The 22,858-nt window shown below is 45.0% G+C and overlaps 1 long non-coding RNA gene across 1 annotated transcript in view; it reads left to right on the top strand.

Moving 5' to 3' along the window:
* Positions 1 to 24: 24 nt before the first annotated feature.
* The window catches only part of LOC128094059 (uncharacterized), a 36,145-nt gene continuing 13,311 nt past the window's right edge, over positions 25 to 22,858 (top strand). The window contains exons 1-2 of the long non-coding RNA XR_008212834.1: positions 25 to 678; positions 852 to 21,405. This is a non-coding gene — a long non-coding RNA (uncharacterized LOC128094059). The remainder of the gene's footprint in view (positions 679 to 851; positions 21,406 to 22,858) is intronic.

Raw genomic sequence — 22,858 nt, forward strand, 5'->3', positions numbered from 1 at the left:
CAAACATGTTTCCCCCTTCAAAATGTGCTTATTTTAAATTTTAATACACGTAAACATTCAAACACTCCAGATAAAATGAAAACCAGTCCTTCTGGGGTAAACACTGTACAACTTTTATAGCGTTGACAGCCTCTGGCAAAGGAATTCTTAAAACTGCTATTGACACAATCATTAAGTACTGTGCTTGTAGCTCGTGACAGAAAGGACAGTATCTTGGAAGACCACACACCCTGGCTTCTCCACGCTCTCGGCCCACTGAAGCCACGGTTAGCAGCTTCACACACAAGAGTCTCATTTAGCGTCTGTAAATCAAAGGAGCGGGCATTTATTTGTATCCCCATTTTACAGGCTGTGAGGCTGCATTAGGGAGCTTAAGAGGCCAAGGATACCTAGTTATTAAGTGGCAGAACCAATGTGCAAGCTAGAAAACTGGACAACCCCAAAGCAAGTTCTTAAGGACCATCTATTCACAGGTGAGTAACCCACAGGGCCTGCACCTAAGGAGTTTACTGCTTGGCAAACTCTGGTTAAGGTGACTGGCCCAGCTGGCTGGAAACACGGGGCTCTTCCAGTGTTGCCAAATTAAACCAAGTCCAGCCTCTCATTTCACCCTAAGGGAATGCATAAAGAATCATGATTCCTCATCACTGTCCCTCTGTGTCAAGTTACTCAAAAAAGGTGGACTTGGCCGGGCGGTGGTGGCGCAGGCCTTTAATCCCAGCACTTGGGAGGCAGAGCCAGGCGGATCTCTGTGAGTTCGAGGCCAGCCTGGGCTACCAAGTGAGTCCCAGGAAAGGCGCAAAGCTACACAGAGAAACCCTGTCTCGAAAAACCAAAAAAAAAAAAAAAAGGTGGACTTGCACAAATGGGAAAACAGTATAGAGCTGGTACATAAGCAATAGTGCAAGGAGGGTCCCTAAAGCTATCCACAATGATGATATAAGATTATATATATGTAAAATTATATATATATATATATATATATATATATATATATATATATATAAATGATAAGGTATCCTCTAATACAGGAGGAGAGCCCAGAAGACAGTGAGTAGCCAAAACTGTACCCTACATAAAAAATGCTTTTGACAACTGTCCACAAGTCCCCCTCCAGTTCCCTTCCTATCTTTTTAAAGCCTCTGATTCTGTGGGATTGGAGGAATGACTTTGATTAGGTCCTAATCTGCCCTTAATATCTCTCTTCAGCACTTTGTGGCTTGAAATTGTCTGCAAATGAACGATCCTTTAAGGAATAGAGCATATCTAGGGTTCTATTGAGAGTGGATTTTTATCAGTCTTTAAAATAAGACTGGGGAATGTAGCTTAGTTGGTAGAGTTTTTGCCTAGCATGCACAAAGTTCTATCCTGTGCACCAAAAAAACTAGGTGGGGTGGCACACAGGCCTGTAATCCCATCACTTGAGAGGTAGAAACAACAGGATCAAAAATTCCAGCACAGCTGGAGAGATGGCGCAGCAGTTGAGCACACCGACTGCTCTTCCACAGGACCCTGGTTCAATTCCCAGCACCCACATGGCAGCTCACAACTGTCTGTAACAGGGTACCTGATATTCTCATGCAGGCAAAACACCAATGCACATAAATTAAAAAAAAAATTCAAAATCATTCTTGGCTATACAGTAAGTTGGAAGCCAATGTGGGATGCATGAGATACTACCTCAAAAAATAAGTTAATTACAGTAATCCAATGCCCACTGTACACCTCCTTTTCTTATATTGGGACAATAATGTACAATTTATTTATGAGATGATCTCAGGTATCCAGGTTAGCCTTAAATTTGCCGTGTAGCTGAGCTTGTGATCATCCTGCCTGTAGTTCTGAAGTGTTAGATTACAGGTACCTGGGATGGAACTCGGGGCTTTGTGCATTCCAGGTAAGCACTGAGCCACGTCCTTAGCCCCCCCCCCCCCACACACTTCTGTCTCTCTTTTGGAGACAGGGTAGTGATGAACTCTGGCATTTCCTTCTCCCTCTGTCTCTCAAGTGCTGGGATTCTCATGAGCCCAGACCTGGTTTTATACATTTTGTTGAGGAACATGACTCCTTAGTTCTTAGAACTGGTGCTCTGTAATAGACCTTTTGGTTGGGCCAAAATAATATAATAGGGCCTTTTGGTTGGTTTTTTGGGGGTGGGGAGTTGTCTTGTTGACCATCTGAGGCCTCTGGACTGAAAAAGTGCCTATCAGACAGAATAACTTATGCTACAGTGAGATGGCCCAGCAGGTAAAGGTGCCTGCTGTACAACACACACATACTTTACATAAACTGTAATTAATTAAAAAAAATCTCAGTGTCTCAGGATAAGATGCTGCATAGGTGTGGAACATCACTAATGTCTTTCTGCAGGACCCAGGTAACTGAAAGGGGATCCCTCTAGAACATTGTTGGTCATTGGAAAAGGGAAGGGAGTCCTCTAGAGAGCCTCATACCAACAAATAACTCCGTCTGGAAGTAATGCAGTCATTCTTGCCATTGGACAGAGCTCGTCACATGGCCATAGAGCAGCAGGAAGTGTGTTCTTCAAGGTCTGAAGGCAGGCACCAAGAACCCTTTGAACTAAACAAGCAACTTACCAGAATGCTCTGCCCAAACCCTAAGCCCTAAACGAGTCAATCCATTCCATCACCAGCTCCACCCTCATTATTTGGACCAGCTTTAGCCCAGTTCACTATCTAGCCTTTGCTTGGGCATTCTACCTCTTTTGGCATAAGGCCCTCCATAAGCCATTAAGCCAAACACACATCATACACACCTGGAATCCTTACTTCACATGCTTCAGTATGTGATCCCTTATGGTAGATAGGATGAATTCTCTTTGCCAAATTCTTGTCCACATTTTCTTTAGGCACACTGATGACACATGTCTTGCCTCCCTTACAGATAGATGGATGGTAGCCATGTATCTGGGGTTCCATTTGGTAGAATACAATGGCACCATTTTCTGGAATGGCTCATAATACTCTCCTACCCAACTCCCCACCTACATACCTTTTCTAATAGTTTCCCCAGCTGGATGCCAAAGTCCAAAGCATTGGCAAACCAGCATTAAAGATGCCAGAGCCCCTATCTACTTTGGTTCCTGAAAGACTGTAGAGCAGAGCTTGGCCTCCCTCTTCCCAGTGGACTCTTGTACCGGAGAAATAAACCCTTTGGGTTTGAGCACACCAGAATCCCAGCACTTGGCAGGTAGGGGAAGGAAAAGCAAGCTCAAGAGTTCAAGGTAAACTATCATTACCAAAATATACTCCCAGTTAACAAGAGATTAAGGCGGCTGGAGATGTGGCTTAGTTGTTGGAGTACCTTAAGAAACTTGTCTTGGGCTGGAGTGATGGCTCAGAGGTTAAGAGCACCGACTGCTCTTCCAGAGGTCCTGAGTTCAATTCCTAGCAACCACATGGTGGCTGACAACCATCTGTAATGAGATCTGGCACCCTCTTCCATATACATAATAAATAAATAAATCTTAAAAAAAAAGAAAAACTTGTCTAATAGTTGCAACACGGTGTTTAAAATAGACAAATAAGCAAATACCCCTCACCAGTTACTAAACACCGTGAGGCGGTTTGATGATTTCTACAGTTGTACTAAACCTCACAGTCCTCTAGCTGGTGGGAACCAGTGTGTTGTGCTGTGTTCGTGGGCTTCGTGGGGCCAGCAGAGCCACACTGGACAGGACATCTGATGGTTTGCTTCTCTGTTTAGTCACTTCTTTCCTTGACAACCTAGATGCAGATGGCCAGCGTGCTGCCCAGATGGCAGAACACTGGCAGCTTCCAGCACTCTGGTCATCAGCAATGTCTTGCCATACCTCTGTTTCCCTGGTGCATGGCCTCCATCTTCCTGTCTGAGCACCAGTGTGCTTACACCTACAAGCCTTCCTACAGAAGCACCTTTGGGAATGCAGAACTCAGTGTCTACTGGATCATAATCAAAACCTCATCAAAGGTTAGCCTGGGGAGGGGAGGGGAACTCCCCTGAGGCCTAGGAGGCCCGGGATGGTAGATGTACAAAAGAAATTCCAGAAGATGAGCTCTAAGAACTAGAGCACATTGCAGAAGCAAGCTTTGAAATATTCTGCGTCTATTTACTTCTTATTGATTTATTTTGACTATGGTACAACATGCTTACTGCAACACAGTCAAACAATGCCGCAGGATGCCAAGTAAGAATGCATAAATTCTGTTCTCATCTGCAGTCTACTCTCACGCAATACACGACTGTTGATGGCTTCTGAGCCATTTGGCTTAGATCAAGTGTGTACTGTTGATAGCTTGTATGGATCCCAAGAGTTAAAGATAACTCAAAATTTGCAACTCTGAAGGGCTGGGCAAACTGTATTGTGCCAGTTAATCACAGCACAGGCTTCATGGCTTGTAGTTGGAGGCCACGAAATGTTCAAAGCACCTTCTCTTCTCTTCCTTGTCTTGTCTTCTTCCTTCCCTTTCTCTTGCTGTGATGAAACACTCTGAGGGGCCTGGTGCAATTGCTTAGTGGTAAGGGAACCTGCTGCCAAGCCTGAGGACCTGAGTTTGATCCCCAGTACCCACAAGCAGAGAGCAGACTCTTGTAAGAGTCTCTCACCTCACATATGTGCTGCGGCACACACACTGTGGCATGTGCATGCATGCACACAAAAGAAATAAAATGTAACAAAAGACCCCGACAAAAGCATCTTAATGGAGAAAGGGTTATCTTGGTCCACAGTTCCAAAACGCAGTCCATCCTGGCAGGAGAGGCAGGGTGGCAGGAGAGGCAGGGTGGCAGGAGAGGCAGGGTGGCAGGTGAGGCAGGGTGGCAGGAGAGGCAGGGTGGCAGGAGAGGCAGGGTGGCAGGAGAGTGGGGCAGCTGGTCACGTGTGTGCACAGTCAGGAGTCGGAGAAGGATGAATGCTTGCACTCTGTTCACATCATCCTTGTTATCCAGTTCAGGATCCCGGCCCAGGTAATGGTGCTCTCCACAGTGAGTCTTTTGAGCTCAGTCTAATCGAGGTAATCCCTCACAGGTGTTCCCACAGGCCCATTTCCCCAGGTGATTCTCGGGCTCACCAAGTTGACAACTGAGATAACCAGCATATTTCAGCTTTGCGTCTTTTCCTCTTTCTTTTTTTCTGGGAGAAAGGCTGTCTATGTAGCCCAGGGCCTCCATAGTTCAATCCCCCTGCTTCAGATTCTAGGTGTGCACCCTTATGGCCAGTGTTTTACTTGCTGCATCCTCACATTTAGTTCTAAAAGCACCGCTGTGACTACACTCATGTTCACAAGTATGTTTTCCAGGGGAAGAAATGGGGTAGGAAGGGCTGAATCAGCTGCCCAGGCCACACACCAAGTGAGTGGCGAACTCAGCTTTGAACCTAAGCAGGCTGGCTGCAGAGTTCTCACAGCAACAGCCCAGCTGTCCAGCCATCTATTTAGTAAACAGAGAGAGAGCTGTAGGGTGGGGGCACATTCTGTATGGTGGGCCACAGGAGCTCAGTGACAGGGTTACAGAATTGGAGACAATGACACTCAGATATTGATCTAACTTCGGGAGCCTTAGCAATCTCAATTATAAAAATATGCCCAGCTGCACAGATGGTACTGGGTCCTGATGCTAATGAGTCATGGTTCTAATAGGTCGTGTGGATGTCTACAATTACCCCATTACCTAAGAGTCAATGGCTTCTACTTTTACCCCATGGCACTGGGGTGCAAACGGCTGCTGCGACTCCTTTGTTACTTTGTTTTTTTCCTTCTGAGACTGTGTTTCTCTGTGCAACAGTTCTGGCTGTCCTGGAACCCAATTTGTAGACCAGGCTGGCCTTGAACTCACTGAGATCCACCTGCCTCTGCCTCCCAAGTGCTGGGATTAAAGGCGTGCACCACCATTTCCCTTTCTCCACTCTGTTAGCTGTATTAGGGAAAAGTTCATTTCCTATATGTTGAAGGTTAATATGATCTTTGCTTTAGAATTCCAGACATTTAAGAAACCCCAATATTATCCTGAGGTGTTCTGCTAACTTGCTCCAATGTAATGATTTTATACTTAGAACTGTCTCAGCCCGATTTTGACTGTACTATTAATCTACTGGTAACTCTGGTGTTCTACCACTAGGAGGTGCTGTTTCATTGATTTCCCCCCCCCTTTTTTTTTCTTTTTCAAATTAAGTACCTCACCTAGTCCCTTCCATGGGAATATCTGATAGTGAAAACCTTGACTTTTCACATACCGCTGTTAAAATGTATCCAATTACTGGAGACAAAAAGAAACAAACAAACAGGTTAGTATTTTAACAATACTTTTATTCAAGGGGCTTAAAGGTCCAGATACTTCAACATTAATTAGAAGCTAAGCTTCATTGATTAACACAGAAAAAGAAAAGAAAATCCTGAGTCTTGAGGCAGAGTAGAAGAAAATTCAGTCACCTGGCTTGCCAATTATAGTTCAAAAATAGAAACATTGCTGTTGTGGTTTAATTTTTTTGATTGATTTTCTTTGATGAGATTAAGTTTTCACCCATCTTGTAGGAATGTTTCAGCAGGCCACAATAAATAATTATTTCACTGGGTAAATTCATCACACAGGGTTTTCCTGTTTATTCTGTCTTGTTTCTGTGTATGTCTGAGCTAGAGTGAACAAATCCGATTTTACATCTGTGTCCATAGCCTAAGAGTTCGGAAATCAATATAAATACAACAGAAGGTTTATAGGGAAATGGAAAAGGAAACAAGGACTGCTTGGCCATGATCCTGGATCTCCAGGTTTGGGATAAATTAGAGAGAGAAACTTCTACTTATTTTCATTGTTTAATAAGCAAACTAAAGGTACACCAAAGAATACTTTTCTATTTGGTTATAAAGCAAGAGAATATGGATTGAAACTTAAGATGGCAGTTATTCTTTGTTGTTGGTGTTTTTTACTCTTTTGCTCTTTGCTCTTTTGGGGCCTGCCATTCAGCTACCAAATAAATACACACACGGAGTCTCATTTCTTCTTATGAATGCCCAGCCTTTGCTTGGCTTGTTTCTAGCCAGCTTTTCTTAACTTAAATTATTCCATTTATCTTTTGCCTCTGGGCTTTTACCTTTCTCTATTTCTGAATATCTTTTCTTTCCTTTTTACTCCATGTCTGGCTGGGTGGCTGGGTGGCTGGGTGGCTGGCCGGCCCCTGATATCCCCCCCCTCCTTGTTATCTTGTTCCTCCTTCTCTCTTGCTTACTTTTTCTCCTTCTATTTCTTCTCTCTGCCTGCCAGCCCCACCTGTCCTTTCTCCTGCCTCACTATTGGCCATTCAGCTCTTTATTAGATCATCAGGTGTTTTAGACAGCGAAGTAACACAGCTTCACAGAGTTAAACAAATGCAACATAAAAGAACACAACACATCTTTGCATCATTAAATAAATGTCCCACAGCATAAACAAATCTTAAAATAATATTCTACAAAAAAATCTTAACTTTTTGTTTGTTTATTCTGAGATGAGGTCTCTCTATATAGTTTGGGGTGGCCTTGAACTCCCAGAGATCCACCTACTTCAGCCTCCTGAGCACTGGGGTTAAAGCCATATGCCACCATATGGAATCTAAATTTTGTTTAAATGGCCTTTCCTACCAGCACCAAGACTCTCATTTTAGCAAGTAACTGGGATAAAATGTGTCTGCACCAAAGGGTCAGGAATCTTGGATTATTTTAGGCTTCTGTCTATCTACCAAAATGATTTTTCAAAATCTCTTTCTAGTGAGATGACCCAGTGAACAAAGTTTGCACATCTTCAGAGCTGAGTCACCCTGGGCCCCAGACTTCACTCTGGAGCCTTGGACTGAGCTACCCCCCCCCCCCCCCAATCTGGGAGCAAGGCCACATTTTATTGTTTTGCCCAACAGTTCCTCACAAAGTAGAGCAGCTGCATCGCTGTATCAGATGAGGATCCACTCTTCGAATCCCTGTGACAGGTGAAAGGACATCTGGCATCTCTTGAAGATCAGACTTGTAAGACGTTAGCATCCTCCGAGCGCTCCTTCACCTGCCTTCGGTGATCAAGCCTAACAGAGTGGACATCTGGGGCATGTGCAGCGCACCCTCCACTCGGGCTGCGATGGGCAGACAGACCGGGAAGGGCCCATCTCTGACTGCAGCATTTGGGTGGAAGGAAACGGGGGGGGGGGTTTCTCATCGTCCCCCCCCCACACACTTCAAGAGATATCATTAAAAACACTCTTTTGTCCATTAGAGAAACAGCTTAGATCTTATAAACCACAAGAATCTTGTCCTCTTTACCATTTAGCCTTCAAGGCCTTACCTTTTGTGACTGGAAGGCATATCCAGTTCTACACACACACACACACACACACACACACACACACACACACACACACACACGGTTCTTTGATTAGCTTGAGGCAGTACAGTTATCACAGAACAGCTTTCCCTTTCTCTGAAGCTCTCAGCACCTACCAATCCCTGATCCAGAGGCAGAAGCCAGAGGGAAGGGGTAGGCTTTAGCCTCGGAAGTGCTGTTATTTCAATGTATACGAAACTGTAGACAATAACCTGGAGCCGGCCTCTTCATTATCGGATGCAGACTTAACAGCAACACACACACCCTACTTATCGGCTAACACTGACATGAGATTTATGATCCTGATAACATGAGGTTTCCTGTCCATGGCCCATTACATCCATTTTCTGGGTGAAACTTAAAGAGGAAAACCAACTAAATAAGATATAGTGGATTAACATCAAACAGGCCACAACTAACCACTCAGAATACTTAAGCTTCCTTTCCATAGTTATTTAATTTGTTAGCAGCTTTATGGATAAAGCTCATGGACCACACAGTGCCCCCTTCAGAGGTACAGTTTGGAGGTGGGGGTGTAGCTCAGTGGTAGACCACTTGCTTAGCATGTCCAAGGCCCTGGGTTCAATCCCCAAAACCCAAATGGAATGAAATAAAAATGCATATAATTGTAAATATATTCAACTAAATATAACACAAATAACTATTTATTATATACCTTTTAAATTACCTGTTCAATTATAAACATACTTATAAAGTATATATATATATAATTCATGGGTTATTTTATTAACAGATATGCTCAATTCTTTGTAAATAAATTAGCTACAGGCAAGTTCAACACATTTTGATCATATCAAAAAGAAATCCCATTCTTTCAAAAAATTATTTTTATTTATGTGCATATGTGTGTGGGCCTCCTTATCTGTATGCACAGTGTGTGAGGAAGTGAGGTGTGAGTGTCAAAGCCCCTGCCACTTTGTTGTGAGCTGCCCAGTGTGGGTATCGGCACCTGAACCTGGCTCCTCTGGGCAAGCAGCAAGTGCTGGGAACTGCTGAGCTGTCCCTCCAGCCCTGTTCTTTGAGCTACCACCCTCACTCCCCTTTCTACCCAAGCAACCCAGAATCTTACTTTGTGTCTTTATAACTGGCATATTCTGGACATTTTATAAAAGCAGAAGTATACATTTCTGGGTGACTGCCCTTTTTTCACTTAGTATAATATTTTCCTTTTCTTCAGAGCTGGCTGTTAAACCCAGGGTCTTGTGCATTCTAGGCAAGCACTCGGCCACTAAGCCACACACTCAACTCCTAGGGTAATGTTTTTAAGGTCTATCCATGTCAAAGTGTATGTCACCAATTTCATTTTTAAAAGTTGTTGAATAGCATTTCATTTTATGGATAAATCATGCTTTATTCATTTATCAGCTGATGGATGTTTGGAAAAATCCCACATTTCCACTATTATTCATAATACTAGTATAAGCATTTTTGTGACTCTTTGGGGGTGGACATACTTTGAATTCTATTCGACATAAGAATATTTCATTTTTGAGAAAATCCTTTGCTATATCACCCTGACTGGCTTAGAACCTGCTATGCAGCCCAAGCTGGCCTTGAACTTGTGATCTTCCTGCCCCTACCTCCAGAGTACTGAGCTTACGGGCGTGTACCACCATGCTATTTTCTATTGGAAATATATGTATGAATGTAATTGCTTTGGAAAATGGTAATTTCTCCTATTTTAAAAGAATAGGAACATGTGTATATGAGATATGTATTATATATTAGAATTCATTATGGTTGGTTGTCCAGGATATGCTATAGTAACAAAACTCTTCAGATTTTTGTGGACTCAACAGCACAGGTAGATTCCTCAGTCAAAGCACCTGTCCCTTTAGCATCCTTTAGTCCAGCCGTCACACTCACAGGACAGGAGGCTGACGGAAGTCCTTCTGTATTTCAGGGGGAAAGAATGAAGCAGGTTGGATACTAGTTCCTAACACTTGCAGTCTGAAGGGCACCAGGGACTTCTTTCCATACATCACTAGTCAAAGCAGTCACCCAGTCACACTCAATTCCAAGGGCAGAAAGTGGAAAGCCAGACGTGGTGGAGAAGTATCAACACCTTAAATAGATCTATATGTGTATATACATATGTATATGTATATGTATATATGTCTATCCACACATACACAATGACTTCAACTGTGGCCAAGGGAAGAGGGCCAACTCCAGCTTATCATTGCAAGGTTACTACTCCAGTACATTTGGAATCCATGGAAACAATGACGGAGAATACTCATGGAATATGCTGAACTCACTAAGAAGGGAAGGGCCGATCTTCACGTTTAGATGTGTCCTCACGAAATAGTTAACTTAAAAAAGAACCAAGTGGGCCTGGAGAGATGGCTCAGAGGCCAAGAGCACGTACTGCTCTTCCAGAGGAGTGGAGTTCAGTTCTCAGCACCCACTTCGGGGAGCCAGAAGCTTCCTGTAACTCCAGCTCCAGGAGATCCAATACCTTCTGTCCCTTCTGAGCACCCACACAGGCGGCATCAACACAAACACAAAGCAAAAAATTTTTTTTTTTTTTTGGTTTTTCAAGACTGGATTCTCTGTGTAGCCCTGGCTGTCCTGGAACTCACTCTGTAGACCAGGCTGGCCTCAAACTCACAGAGCTCTGCCTGCCTCTGCCTCCCAAGTGCTGGAATTAAAGGTGTGTGCCACCATGCTCAGCTCACAAAAATACTTTTAGAAGGTTAAAAGGAGGCCATGCAATGAGGGAATGGATTAATCTGTGATAGTTAATTTCGTTGTCCGCTTGCTAGGCTCTAGAATCACCCAGGGGACAAGCCTTTGGCGTGTCTGCAAGGGACTGTGTAGATTAGGTTAACTGAGATGAGCCTGCCTTAACTCTGGGCACCGCCATTTTGTGGAGTAGAGTCCTGGACTGAATAAAAAGAGGTGATCTGGCCAGGCGGTGGTGGTGCACGCCTTTAATCCCAGCACTCGGGAGGCAGAGGCAGGCGGATCTCTGTGAGTTCGAGGCCAGCCTGGGCTACCAAGTGAGTCCCAGGAAAGGCGCAAAGCTATACAGAGAAACCCTGTCTCGAAAAACCAAAAAAAAAAAAAAAAAAAAAAAAGAAAAAAAGAGGTGATCTGAACATCATCATTTATCGCCCCCTGCTTCCTGACTGCAAATGCAATGTGACCAGCAACCTCATGCCCTCGCCACTGTGACTTCCGTGCCGTGAAGGACGATCTCCTGTGAACTATCTGTGAGCTCAAACAAACCCTCTCTCCCTTAGGTTGCCTTTGTGTGTATTTGATCACAACTGCAGGAAAGTGACCATAGACCCCAATCTGCTCCCTTACATCACAGCCTTCTGCTTCACCTCAGGCCAGAAACATGGGGTCAACCAGCCATGGACTGAACCAGGAGCCCAAATCACTCTTTGCTATGAGCCAGTTCTCTTGGGGCTTGTCACAGTGAGGAGAAGCTGACTGTCACAGATGTTTGTGTGTGTGTGTGTTTGGATTTGTTTCTTAGGACTGCTGTGTCAAATTCCACAAACCTGGGAACACACAGATTTATTCTGTCATGGATTCCACAAACCTGGGAACACACAGATTTATTCTGTCATGGTTCTGGAGGCCAGAAATCTGAAGTCTGGCAGGACTCTCTCCAAAGGCTCCAGGAAGATGGAATGGGCAATGGTCAGAAGCGGTTCTGTTGAGGAGTGGAGTAGGAATGTCTGGGTCTCTCTCCCAACACTGGAAGCACTTCCCAAAACCGGAAGCACTTCAGACCTCACCTCTCCTCGAGGCCAAACAGACTTCAGGGAAACTCTACTGACAACTGAAAAGGATGAGGTGTGAACGACGACGTAATGGAAAGATGGAGCTCGTCCTTGGGGCTCCCAGAAAGACCAAGGGTTCCAAAGACACCTCTTAGTACAATTCAGAATTCTGCTACTGAGGGCTGAGGAGATGGCTTAGTTGGAAAGAGCTTGCCTTGCAAACACAAGGACTTGAGTTCGATCCCCAGACCCCATGTAAAAACCTAAACAACCTGGGTATGCAGTGTTCCTGTTCTACTGTCTGCCCCTCCCCTTCGGGCTAGGTTTACAGGCATTGTTCTGTACTCAGCTTCTACATGGGTGCTCGGGATCTGAACTCAGGTCCTCAGGCTTGTGCGGCAAGTGTTCTTTACCCACCGAGCATCTCGCCAGCTCCTATGTCTGTCTTTTGTAAAGACATTCTCCTAGCAATATGAACCTGTCTGGAAAACCGAGCATAATCGCTTCATCTCAACATCGTTGAATGTATCTGCCAAGACCTTTGCTTAAATGAGGACATGTTCACAGACTCCAGAGATAAGGATAGGGACACATATGCATGAGGTATCATTTAATCCACTGTGGTTATATAAGGACAGTGTAAAAAAAAAAAAAAAGGTAGCCTGTTGGTGGTGGTACATTCCTTTAATCCCAGCACTCAGAAGGCAGAAGCAAGTGGGTCTCTGTGAGTCCGAGACCAGCCTGGTCTTCAGTGAATTCAAGGACAGCCAGGGCTACATAGAGAAACCCTGTCTTGAAAAACAAAACAAAACAGAAATGAAAAAAGAAGTCATTAACAACAGTGATTACTTTTGGGGGAATTGTAAATTTGCTATAGCGAACCCATATTACATTTATAATCAGATAAAACAGAGCTGGGCGTGGTGGCACGTGCCTGTGAGTCTAGCATTCAGGAGGCAGAGGCGGGAAGGTCTTATGTGTCAGACAGCCCAGGCTGTAGACCCCATTTGAAAAAACCCCTCCCAACAACAAATCAGAAACCACAGAACAATAACAGCAAAGCAAGAATGAAAACTGACACTAAACAAAAGCAAAACACGAGCGTGCCCCATCTTCTACCAACCCGCCAAGCCTGACTGTGCACACCAGGAAGTAGTGAGGGGACTTTGGAGGAGCTTAGTTGGTAAAGTGTCGGCCACATAAACGTGAAGGTTTGAGTTCAGATCTCCGGCACACCTGAAATCTCAATACTGGGAAGACAGAGACAGGGTCCCTGGGGATTGCTGGCCATCCATTCTAGCAAAATTAGTGAGCTCCTGGTCCAGTGAGAGACCTTGCCTCAAAAAATAAAGTGTGTGTGTGGAGGGGTGTGTTACTTTTGTTTATATTGCATTTGTTTAACTCTGTGAAGCTGTGATACTTTGCCTGTCTAAAACATCTGATGGTCTAATGAAGAGGTGAACGGCCAATAGTGAGGCAGGAGAGAGACATAGATGGGGCTGGCAGGCAGAGAGGATATATAGAAGGAGAAATCTGGGAGGAAAAAGAAGTAGCTAGAGGAGGAGGAGGACTCCAGGGGCCAGCCACCCAGCTACACAGCAAGCCACGGAGTAGGAGTAAGATTTACAGAAGTTAGAGAATGGGAAAAGCCCAGAGGAAAAAGATAGAGGGGATAATTTAAAGTTAAGAAAAGCTGGCAAGAATCAAGCCAAGCTAAAGTCAGGCATTTATAATTAAGAATAAGCCCCCATGTGTGCATTTATTTGGGAGCTGAGTGATGGGCCCCCCAAAAGAGCAAAACCAAACACCAACAAGGGTGGGCCAGAGAGATGGCTCAGCAGTTAAGAGCACTTGATGCTCTTGCAGAGGACCTGGGGGTTCCCAACGCCCACCTAGTGGCCCACAATCAACGTGCCTCCCGTTCCAGGAAATCTGATGCCTTCTTCTGACCTCCTCAGGCACCAGGCATGTACATCGTACACATACATACATGCAGGCAAAATACTCATACTCATAAAAATAAATAATCTAAAAATGATTTTAAAAACTAAGGTGGAGAGAGACTGAAGAAGACACTCAACTTTAACCCCTAGCCTCCATACATTTGAAGTTATGTCCTCAAAGTCAGTTGGGTGCCAGAAGGGGATCACTTCTTCAGAGCCGAATGCCCTTTGTCAGCCTCAGACAATGCTGTTATTGTCAGCCACAGACACATGAAGCTTCTCTATGCAAAGAAGAGCCTTGTCCTGGGATGAGTGCCCAGGATGAGCCACCCACCTCCCCAGAAGTGAAGAAACACTTCTCTGGGGTTGACTTGTCGAAATAAAAATACTTTTCTTTCCCAACCAGGAACCTCCCTGAGCATGGGTGATGTGTCTTGTTTCATCAGCATTGTGTTGAAAAATTTTTGCAATTAGTCCCTAACACTTTTTACTTACAAATTTGGGTTTTGGCTTTCACCTGATTGGTACATTAGGCCTGTTGTGTCCTGTGGCAGCCATCTACTAGACCGGAGGGTGGCAGTCCCTTTGAAAGGGCTGCATGCAGCACAGTGTCTGTGGTTTTCCTTTCCCATGCCACCCCACGCTTCTGCCTTTGCACTGCACCTTGGCCCCTGACGGCCTTTGAGCAGACTTCGCACACCCGCATGAAGAAAACGAAGATTGCTTCTTTGCATTAGAGTACGGCATTTTGTGGGTTAAATGGGCTCCTGTTCGGAGACCTAAATACTCTCAGTTCCAGGGAAAAACACATTCACAGTTTCAAATAGCTCACAAACGAACCTGAAGCCTGCAACCCGTTCATAAATCGGTGGCTCCTCTAACAGTAATGTTTTACAGTCTACCTAAACAAGTAATGGAAAACTCATATCCACGTATGCACTTAGAGCAGGAATTCAATTCCACGGACTAGTGGGGAGAGACGTTACAAAATCCCGCCAGGGCTTATTAAGTTGTCTCTGTCTGTGTGCAGGGATGTGTGTGTGTGTCCTTGTGGGGCTGTGGACATGCTTCTACTTCATTAGGGCTGGAAACTGTCATAGTCCCAGTGGTAGGGATTCATGTCATGAGCCAAAGTTACCCTCAACCTTATTGAGTTAGAAGCTGGCGACTTTGCAAAATTTCCTTGCTGGGGTGACCTGTGGCAGGTGTTTCTAGTGAAGCTCTTGAATTTTTAATCTGAGTTGAGTGGTGGAGGTCAGAGGTCACAGAACACTTGCTTGCCTTGGGTTTAGAGAAAGCTGTCTGAACTGAGTCTGGAGGCTTTTCAGAAGTCAGCGAAGAATGTTTTTGGCTTGGCCTAGCCTGGTGGTACATTCCTCTAAACCCAGCTCTTGAGAGGCGGAGACAGGAGGACAAGAATTGGCTACATAGTAACTTCAAGACCTGGGGTTAAGAGACTGTCTTTAAAAACAAAATATGCATGGGCCAGAGATACAGTTTAGCAGGTAAAATCTGTCGTGAACAAGTTTGGCCATCCAAGTTCAATTCCCTGGGAACCATGTGGTGAAGGAGAGAACAGACCCTGCAAGTTGTCCTCTGACCTCTACATATGTGCCGTGGTGTACTCTGTACCCCCAAAATAAATGTATAAAACATTTTAAAACTATGTTATTTTTTTTCTCCAGACTTTCCCCTAACTGGAAAACTGTTGAGGACTCTAGGCTAGGACACACTCAATTATCAAGTGGGATAGGGGAATGGATCCATCAGTTAAGTGCTTGCCATGTGTGGTAGTTTGAAGTAATTGGCCCCCATAAACTCATAGGGAGTGGCACTACTAGGAGGTGTGGCTTTGTTGGAGTAGGTATGGCTTTGTTGGAGGAAGTGTGTCACTGTTGGGGCGGGCTTTGAGGTTTCCTATGATCAAGATACTGTCCAGTGACTGAGACCATTTCCTGTTGTCTTTTGATCAAGATGTAGCCAGCACCATGTCTGCCTGCACGCTGCCATGCTCCCCGCCATGATGATAATGGACTGAACTTCTGATTTGCAAGTGAGCCACCCTAATTAAATGTTTTCCTTTATAAGAGTTGCCACGGTCATGGTGTCTCTTCACAGCAATAGAAACTCTAAGACACCATGCATTTTTAAGGATCTGAGTTAGGATCCCAGGAACACAAATAAAAGCCAAGCATGGTGGCACATACCTGTCACCCCAGCACTGGTTCAGGACATGGTGACAAGTAGATCCCAAGGTCTTACTGTCCAGCCAGTCTCTGAAACAGCAAGTTTCCAATGCAATGAGAGACCCTGTCTCAAAGAATATGGTGGAGAGCAATAGGAGGAAGATTCTTGAAATTGACCTCTAGTCTCCTCAGGCATACATACGTGCCCACATACATGCATAGCTGCACATATGCCTGCACATGAAAGAGCTTTCAGCTTAATGAGTACATGGACGCCCAGAGAAGAGATGTTCAGCAGTGGCGTCATGTTATGTAAGGTAGACAAGGGGTTGCATGTCGGGAGAAGTAACTCCCTGTCTATGGCAGGGCCTCTAAGTCCGTCTGTATACTTACATGAGAAACAGCATTTTAGGTGCCTGGTGGCTGAGCAGTAGAGGTCATGGCTGACATGAGTCTAGGCGGAGTAGAGAAGAAACACTAGCAGTCACACGGCAGTCGAACTCTGGAACATGGCTTGGGCTGTGACAGAAGGCAGGTCAGGAAGTTCAAGGCAGGACTGGGAGTCTCTGCTGTCAGGACACCAAGTCTGGGGTTTGTCCTGGGCAGTGGAGAACCCTAGAAAGTATACTTCAACATTTATCTGGAGGAAAAGAAAGATTTACATTGGCTTACAGTTTGGGGGCTATCAATCACATCATGGCAGCCAGGAAGCAAAGAAAAGGGGACTATGGGAAGGGGCCAAGGCAAGAGCTAGACCCTGAAGGACACACCCCCGGTCCTTTCTCCAAGCAGGCCTGACTTCTGACTGTCCTTCCTCTTTCGATAGTGCCACTGTGTTATGAACCCATCAAGGTACTAATGCATTGGTTAGGTCAGAGTCCTCAGGAGCCTAAGCTTCTCCAAAGCTCACCAGTTGTTATTAAAGCTAGACAATATCTGAACGTATTGAGGAAATTCCTTGTTTGAACCATAACGTTCTTCCTTTGGTCCCCAGAAGACTCATAGCCAAATCACCTGCACTGTCTTAACAATCCCAGCATGACTCAAAGCCCAGACTCTCCCCTAAGACACCAGGTGTCCTGGTTGTTTTTGTTTTTGTTTTGTCTTGCCAAATTGACACAAACCAGTTATCTGAGAAGAGGGAGCAACAATTGAGAAAAATACCCGTGTGGGCAACCCTGTAGGGCATTTTCTTAGTTAGTGATTGATGCACGAGGGCCCAGTCCATTGTGGGTAGTGCTATCCCTGAGCAGGTGGTCCTGGTTGGCATAAGAAAGCAACAGCTGGGCATGGTGGCACAGGCCTTTAATCCCAGCACTTAGGAGGCAGAGGTAGGCAGAGCTACAGAGTGAGTTCCAGGACAGTCAAGTTTACAGATTACCTAGAGAAATCATGTCTCCAGGAGAGAAAACAAAAACAAAAACAAAAAAAGACAAGATGAGCAAGTCATGCAGAGTAAGCCAACAAGAAACACTCCTCCATGGCCTCTGCATCCGTTCCTGCCTCCAGGTTCCTGTCTTGAGTTCCTGGCCTGGCTTCTCTGGATGATGAACTGTAGGATGTCAGATAAAATAACCTCTTTTCTCCCCAAGTTGCTTTTGGTTATGGTGTTTTGTCACAGCAATAGAAACTCTAAGACACCAGCCAAACTCTCAAAGTCCTGTAAAATTAAAAAAACAAAAAACAAAAAACAAAAAAACCCCAAACAAGTTGCTGGGGATGTAGTTCAACTGGTAGAGTGCTTGTCTACCATATACAAAGCCCTGAACACAGTGGGGAATGGCTCTGCATTTGGAGCCACACATTTGGACAGTGGTAGTACCAATGGCCAAAATAGTCAAGGTAAGAAGAGAAGATTGGTTTGAGTCCTACTCTGAGGCCCTCAGGGGCCCCTGGTTCTCACTATTCATCTCTTATTCAGACCCTGAGGACCTGGTGCCAGTAGGTGAAAGGACCGAAGAAGATGGTAAAACTCCTCGGCAGATTTCCAGTTCTCCCATACCTCCTCCAACCGCAAGTCACTGGTCTCGGGGACCCAAGACCACCCACCTCACACCCTAGCCTAGGTGTTTTGAGCCTTGATGATTTGAAAGATGCAGAGAGGTTATTCTAGCCCTTGTTTCCACCCTTGGGCTGACTCAAAAGTCCAATCTACTTTTTAAAAAGTTTTTATGTTTACTTATTTTGGGGTGTGGAACACATACATACACGTGTAGCTATCAGGGGACAATTTTTTGAGAGTTGGATCCCTCCTTCCACCACGTGGGTTCTGGTGATTGAACTCAGGTCCTCAGTCTTGGCTGCAGGTACCCTTATCCACTGAGGCAGCTCAGTGGATCCTCAACCTGTTCTGGCTCCTGCATCCCGTATTTACGCCCTCCACTTCACAAAGTCCCTCTGTAGGCTTGGTTTACAGTGCTCTGTGGACCTTTGGCCTCCACAGTGGAGTACCTCTTTTCCATGGGACCCCTTAGCAAGTCGGAGCTCATGGGCATGTGATGTGATTAACAGTCTTGAGGGAAGCACTGGCGCTGAAATTATTCTGTTTCTGTTGAGTACACATTAATTATTGCAATTCTTTCACTAGAATGAAGGGAAAGGAAATTGGTGCCCCAGGCAACCAGGATTGTGGATAAGACCATCCTATGAAGATCCTCTTAAAAAAATTTTGTTTTGTTTTGTTTTTTGACACAGGGTTTCTCTGTGTAGCCCTGGCTGTTCTGGAACTTGCTCTGTAGACCAGGCTGGAAAACAATTAAAAAATTTCTTTTAGATTTTTTTTTATTACTTTATGTGTATGAGTAGTTTGCTTATATGTAGGTCTTTTGCCACATGTGTGCCTGGTGCCCAAGGAGGTGGTGAGCTTCTAAGTGGGTGCTGGGAATCGAACCTGAGACCTTTGAAACAACACGTACTCTTAACCTCTGAGCGAACTATCCAACCCCATGAATTTGAGTTGAATGCATAAGCTCACCCAGTCAAAAGCAGACACCGAGTGTGGCTTGAACCCACAACACTGGGATTAAGAGTCCCATGTTTTACAGACTGAGCTAGCCAGGCAGCTGAACACCTTTAGGTCCAATGAAGGGCAGCCAGTTTGACAGGGTTCCTGGGAAACAGTTCTGGCTCCATTTTATTAAACTTACTCTTTTGTCCTCTTCAATTTTCCCTCATGGCGCTCTGAGCCCCTTTCCTCTGCCCTTTATCTGCCCTTCACTTCAATCCACATCTCCTTTCTTAGCCCCACATCCAGACTGCATTTGATATTCATTGCAAAAGAATTAGCCCGCTCAATTTGCAGTATCCAGCCGAACCTGGTGACCAGTGCAAATGCAGGAATATGTAGCTGGACTCTTTTCCAGGTAACATCTAAGATGCCAGTCTTAGCAGCCTCATTTTAAAAAACTATTTATATTCACAAAAGTCCATAATAGCATTTTTATTGTGTATGCCTGGGATTTGGGTGCATCACCCCTCCCCCGTGCCTGTTTCTTGTTATTGTTCAACACTGACTGCAGCCTTAAATGATAATGAAAACAGACGCACTCTTGAAAGCGAGGGCTGTTTCTGCCTTTAGTGTATGTGGGCTCTTCTGCCTGAAGGGGGTGGTTGAGTGTTTAAGCGGTGGCTCTCCCCGCTCTTAGAACCCAAGTTCACATCCACGCAAGCATTACGTGATTCTTTTATTCTTCTGCAGAGAATAAATTGAATACCAGGCTGTTTAGTGTGTGGGTGTCTTTCAGATGAGACCTTAAGACCCAAAGGCTCTCTCTGGCCAGCGGGATGCTGGAGTTCTTGTCTGACCATCCATGCCCTGGATTTCAGAGCCCCGCCAGGACCCAGGTTGCTTGGTGCCTGCTGTTTCTTTCCTTCCGTGATGTAGTGGCTGCGTTTTACCCTTTAGGGTCCTAGTGCATAAATAAATAAATAAATCCAACAACAAAACATTTCCTCTCTGAGTCTGCAAATATAAGTTTGAATCTGCATAACTCACCGGATCTTGTGCCCTGTGAATGACTGACTCGAAAAAGAAAGGGTTGTGTTTCATAGCAGCTATCAACGGAGTCCCTCCAAGCTGTTCCCAAGCCCAGCTGGAACCCCTGGGGCTCTCCAGAAAGGGTGGATTCTAATGGGCCCCATCCTGTTCTTAGTGTTCCTCCCCTTGCCTAGATGTTGGGTTCGTAATTGCTGATACAATAATGATACCTTTAATCTGACATGCAATATGTCTTTTCAAGAATGTGTTCGTTCTTGGTGGTCGAGTTCCACAAACATGTCTGGGACAGGCAGACAACTTATTATGGGCTGCCTTCACAGATGAAGACACAGACAAAGTGAGGTGAAATGACTTGGCTAAGTCATCTCAGCCAGTCTCACATGGGCCCATGATGGGAAAAACATTTCAGGATTGCAAGGTGGGTGGTTTTCCCACAGCTATGGGCGTAGGTGATGAACTCCACACAGCTGCTGTGACATCACGATTCTGCTTTGACTTTACAAGGTGGGGCAAGCTGGTCTCATTGATCTCATCTTCTAGGTCAGGAAACAGAAGTCCTGAGAGGCTGAGTTTCAAGAGAATGCCGAGTGAAAAAATAAGAAAGAGTTGGTCATCGGGCTCCAAGTCTCCTGTTCTTGACGGTAATTTGATGCCTGATGCCTGACTCATTCAATGGCCTTGGCCAAAACTTCAGAGCCATCCTTGACACCTTTCTTGCTCTTAGCCCACATCTGATCCTTCAGCGGATATTACTGATCCTGCTTTCAAAATGGATTCCAAGTGGACCATGCCCATCATCCAAGCTCCACTCTCCAGGTCTGAGGCTTGTTATCTCTCCCTGGACTGCTGTAATATTCCCTTGTATGGCTAGTGGCCAAAGGAGGCCCATAAAGGACCCGTCCTCCGGTGTTCAAGCAGTTTTTTCTCACTGAATTCTATGGCCCATGACTATTACACGACGGAGTACTGAGCTTTCCCACCACCCGTCAAGAAGACTTTGAATTTCTGGCAGGCTGAAAGTTATTTGGATGAAGTCTGGATACTTTGCTAGAGATTCTGAGTGAAAAGACCATGTGACCTTGTGTGTGATGGCACACACTCTACAATCCCAGCAGTTGGAAGCTGAGGCAGGAGGATTGAAAGTTCAAAAAGAGCCTGAGTTACTACATATTGACTTCAAAGTTAGTATGGGCTGCATAGTCAAAACCTGATTCAAAAAATGAGAGAGAGACAGAAGGACAGACAGACAGACAGACAGACACACACACACACACACACACAGAGAGAGAGAGACAGAGAGAGAGAGAGACAGAGAGAGAGAGATACAGAGAGAGAGAGAGAGAGAGAGAGAGAGAGAGAGAGAGACAGAGACAGAGAGAGAGACAGACAGAGAGAGACAGAGAGAGAGAATCTTAAAAATCCTAATATTAACTTTAAAAAGTTGTGGTATGCTGTGAGATGGTCTGTATGTCAAATGTGTTGCTGATTGGTCAATGAATAAATCACTGATTGCAGTGGCCAGGCAGGAAGTATAGGTGGGACTAACAGAGAAGAGAATGGAGAGAACAGGAAGCTGGGAGGGGGAGACACTGCCAGCCGCCATCAGGATAAGGAAGATGTAAAGTACCGGTAAGCCACAAGCCACGTGGCAAGGTATAGATTAATTTAAGCTGTAAGAACAGTTAGCAAGAAGCCTGCCACGGCCATACAGTTTGTAACCAATATAAGTCTCTGTGTTTATTTGATCGGGTTTAAGCGGCTTGGGACTGGCGGGTGAGAGAGATTTATCCTGACTGTGGGCCAGGCAGGAAAACTCTAGCAACAGTGGTAAGGGGCTGGAGAGATGGCTTAGAGGTTAAGAGCACTGACTGATCTTCCAGAGGTCCTGAGTTCAATTCCCAGCAACCACATGGTGATTCACAACCATCTGTAATGGGATCTGGTGCCCTCTTCTGGCCTGCAAGGACACATGCAGACAGAACACTGTACACATAATAAATAAATAAATCTTTAAAAAAAAAGTGGTAAAATATGCAAAGAACTAGTCATGTTAACTACTTTGAAGTGTCTAGTTTAGCACTCGGAAGAATATTCAGAATGTTTTGGAGCACACCTTCAGAACTCTCCATCTTAGAATATTGTAAGTCGGGACCCATGAGCCCAGAGCTGTCCACCTAGTTCCTGGTAATTCCCAATCTGCTTTCTGTTCCCATGCCTGTGACTCTTCTAGTTACAAGTGAAACCCAGTTGCTTTGTTTTACTTAGCATAATGCCCTCAAGGTCCATCCGTGTGGTACCCGTATCAGAACCGCCCTGCTTTGTAAGGCTGCATAATATTCCTTTACATGGCTATACATGTTTCCATCCATTTGGGTGTTGAGATTTAGGCTGAAGTTTTTTTTGTCAGTTTTGAACACTGTGAACATGGGGACACAAATGTCTCTCCAAATTCAACTTTCAGTTGTGGACCTATCTTCAAGTGGAATTGCTGGGTTATATGGCAATTCTATTTTTTGTTTCCGAGGAACTTCTGCCCAACAAAGAAATGAAAATACAAGTCTTGTTACTCTCCACTGACGTCTTGTTATTTGAGTAGTGCCCAGGGTCCCCGCCACATCTCGAGGCCAGGAAGCC

Source organism: Peromyscus californicus, unplaced genomic scaffold, assembly GCF_007827085.1.
Source record: "Peromyscus californicus insignis strain IS unplaced genomic scaffold, ASM782708v3 Scaffold_11__1_contigs__length_118956290, whole genome shotgun sequence".
NCBI lineage: Eukaryota > Metazoa > Chordata > Mammalia > Rodentia > Cricetidae > Peromyscus > Peromyscus californicus.